Raw genomic sequence first — 4,005 nt, forward strand, 5'->3', positions numbered from 1 at the left:
CTAAAATATCAATAACTACATACTGAGGTTGAGCTATTTATTTTATTACAATGTTTATTCATTATTATTTGATTCTAAATTATTAACTAATTTAGTGACGCATTTAAGATATCTGTACTCACACACCCATGCTAAGCTTTTGTCAGGAAAATTGCCCTGTGTCTGCAAAAAGAGGTGGTCTGGGTAGATTTTAAGACAAATGCAATAAAATGCAAAGTACTTGTGGCGTCAGGAAGTTATCAAACAGGTGCAGACATAAAAAAACATAGATGTGCCCCAAAAGAAAATTGCATAAAATCTTCATTTGCAGGAAAATAGATATGTTACACTTAATCACTTCATGCAACTTAGATCACACAGCTACCTCAAATAACAAAAAAACAAAATAAAATGAAAAATTATTGAAGATGTTCATAATCTTTACTCCTCCCAATTGCAATTACATTAGTAAACAGGCAGAAGTAAGCAGCGTGTGCACAGTCACTTCTGTGGTCTTACCCTTGCGATACATGAATAAATCGTTTCTTGATTAGCATAAGAATGACAATGGAAAGCTGAAATCTTACTCTGACAATTTTTTCTACTCATATGACAAGCAAAGCTTATGTCTTAAATGTACTCAATTCATGTAGAGTCCTTGTTGAAATTATTGGGACCACTGAATTTTAAGTACAGAATTTAGAATACCTAAAGATATGAATGCAAATAAACCAATTTTGTAAATTCCAAATACTTTATTAAAATTTCCAAGGTTACTGAACCACATAACATAAAAAAAACAAAACTTGCATAATAGTGTAATATTACAAACACAAAATGTACCCCAGACACAATTATTGGGACCCCTTCTCTAATATTTGGTTGCAGAACCTTTGGCACCCTTGACAGCCTCTAAATGTTTCTTGTAGGCATGTAGAACCTTCTTGCACCTGTCTGCTGGTAGTTTCCGCCACTGTAGTAGTAAAATCCCACGAAATATACTCTGTGTGCCAAGGTATATTAAGAATGTACTCTGTGTGTTACAGTATAGAACAGAATGTATTGGACATCGATTTTAACTTTTAACATTTAATTTAATGATAATCAGACTAAATCATTGAGCTTGCAGTGAGTAATAGAAGTATTGTTACTGATTAATCTGAATTAAGAAAATGATTTCTGTAATACACATTGTGGAAATATTAAATTTTTCAAAAAATGTGGCCTAAGACACCGTGGAGATAATGGTGTCAGGAGGTACCCGGACTTACCCAGGCAGGCTGGGTAAGGGATTTTCCAAAGACACTGATACCATTATTTCCAGGTGGATATGGAGGATGTAAACAAATATGGAAAGTATGAAACCATTATTTCCTGATGAAGTTCATTTTTTAGAAAAGTAGGTGGAGAACCCACCAGCAAGGAAGAGTGAATTTGGGGTATAAAAAGACGATGACTAGCTAAGCTTTCTTCAATTGGTTTCCGGAGCTAACTTGAGTTTGTCTCTTGTGAAAGAATATCTCTATTGCATTGAACTCTGATAATCTCCAGTGAGCTTTTTTGAGCTTTTTGAGACTCATCACCTTCACAGAAGTCAAGTGTTGAAAGAAGAGGTCAAGAAATACTCTGGCCCTGATCTGGGCAACTTTCTCTCCAACACCACTCTTCCTTTGCTTTGCATTCAAGCTCTTTTAAGTTTGCAGGAGTCCTTTTTGAAATGGCAGATTCCAGCCCTTCCAAAGTTTTTCTATGGGATTTAGGTCAGGACTCCTTGCTGATCGGGTTAAAACAGTCATCTTTTCCTTTTCAATCTTTCTTTTTTGCTGTTGGATGTGTGCTTTGGGTCATCATCCTGCTGAAAGACCCATGACCTTCGCCTAAAACCTAGTTTTCTGACACTGGGTAACACATTTCGCTCTAAAATGCTTTGGTAATTTTCTGATTTCATCATTCCTTTGATACATTCAATGTCTCCAGTATCAGAGGTAGCAAAGCAGCCCCACAGCATGATAGAACCTCCACCATGTTTTTCTGTAGGTAGGGTGTTTGTTACCTTTTGGGCTTCATTTTGTCAACCATAAACAAACTGATGCACTAAATTCCTAAAGAGCTCTACTTTGATTTCATCCGCCTGTTTTCCTTTTGGATTATAGACATTATAACTAAAAAAAAACTGTTAAGATGGCAAAACTAGGTTGAAATTGGTCTAGTGTTGTAAAGTTTGAAAAAAGAACTGCTTCTGAGTCTTGGTGAAAATGAAAGCACTCTTCACCAGTCAAGTAAGTTAATACTTTATATAAAAGAACCAAATGTGAAAAAAATCATGATTTGTTGAGTAAAGTGCGGACTTTTCCAGCAAGTATGATTTTCACATTTGTAATCTTTGATTTAAAAACGATATACTCTTCATTTTTTTAAAAATTCAAAGCCCGAAGACAGTTCTTTATTAAAAAAAATCATTTTTTATTGTAGAGTAGAACCCTTGTATCACACTGGGTTAACATTATAAAAAAAAATCAATCATTGATCCTGCATTTGAGCATCAAGGCCATGCTATTCAGCACATGAACTTCACAGCATTAAACAGTATAAACTGAGTGGTTGCTGAAGCATCAGCTCCCCTCCTCTCTTAGACAAACCACGCTTTAGTGAACAAAACATGCAAACACATACACAAAAATCACATTTGTGATCAGGTCAAGGCACAGGATGCACTCTAATGTTAAGCCTAAGATACCTGCTTGCATAAACAGCTCCCTCCTGATGGCTTTTAATGAGTTGTGGGGATAATAGGGTAGCAGCATCTGTGGCCTGGATTCCTCATAATGCTGTGCTTGGCCTTGAAAACGGTTCTGTCTCACACCTGGGAGCAGGACAATGTGAGACATATTAACAGTCCAAACATTAAGTTTTGAACCTTATCACAGAACTTTTCTTATTATTGTCATTTTTCTTTTTTCTCGTTATTGTCTGTTTATCTGAATCAAGGAATAACAACACACCAACAGTAACAATAAAAAAAACAATTCCTACACTCAGATTCTAAATGTTAGATGTCACTTTTTTATATAGCTCATAATTTTCACATTCTATCTTGCAGGAGAGCATCAGGTTTTCTTGACCACTTCTGTGTTGATCCACTATCTTGTCAGTGCATTTTACTGGGTGCAGTTTGGGTTCACAAGGATACAATGTCTCATTTGACTTTTTAAGCAGTAAAAATGAATAATATGCAATTTACATTTATTTTGAACAAATAATTTATGGTGTTGTGTGATTGGTTACGATCCTGAGATTTTCCACCCCTTCCAGATCATAGTTCAATACTGACAGTGATTTGAACATTGCCCACCACACTGGTACCTTTCCTTCACTGCCGGTAATCCCATAATTCTTAGTGCAAGGGATTACTTCTCTTCACTGAAAATACATCACATGGGAGGTGGTGGCTTCACGCATCCCATCCGTTTTCAGCTTGTCAGTAAAATGTAATGGGAGACGTATTTAGTTATCATATGCCCTATTATGCACAAATAAAGATACAGATATTAAAAGATGGCAGTGATATTCCATCAAACTGTTAACTATAAGGTAGAAATTCCTTAGAACCTTAGCACACTCAAATATCAACCATAATTCGGATGCATTTTTTCCAGTGTGAGTACTTTTGAACACGCCATTAGTCTTATTTCTTTATGGGTATAAGTTTGTTTACTTTAATATCTGTCTTAAGTAGGGTAAAATAAGTATTTTTGTCTCTGTGGAAAAGTTAAAGAGTAAAGAACGAGTGAGTCATTTCATTAATTAGCTGATATCTACACACATCAAATACATTTTTGTACTATTTGGTTACATACACCATTATGTTTTGACACAGGCACATTCTTCCCTAAGTTTCTCTGAGTCAGCATTCTTAATTCTCAGATTCTTGTTTATAATGGTATTTTACTAAACACATCTAATAGTTAAAAAAATAAATGATCACAATCAGAAGTATATGAAAATAAGTTTCTCAAACCTGACTTT

This window comes from Xiphias gladius, chromosome 14 (assembly GCF_016859285.1).
Source record: "Xiphias gladius isolate SHS-SW01 ecotype Sanya breed wild chromosome 14, ASM1685928v1, whole genome shotgun sequence".
In the NCBI taxonomy this organism is placed as follows: domain Eukaryota; kingdom Metazoa; phylum Chordata; class Actinopteri; order Istiophoriformes; family Xiphiidae; genus Xiphias; species Xiphias gladius.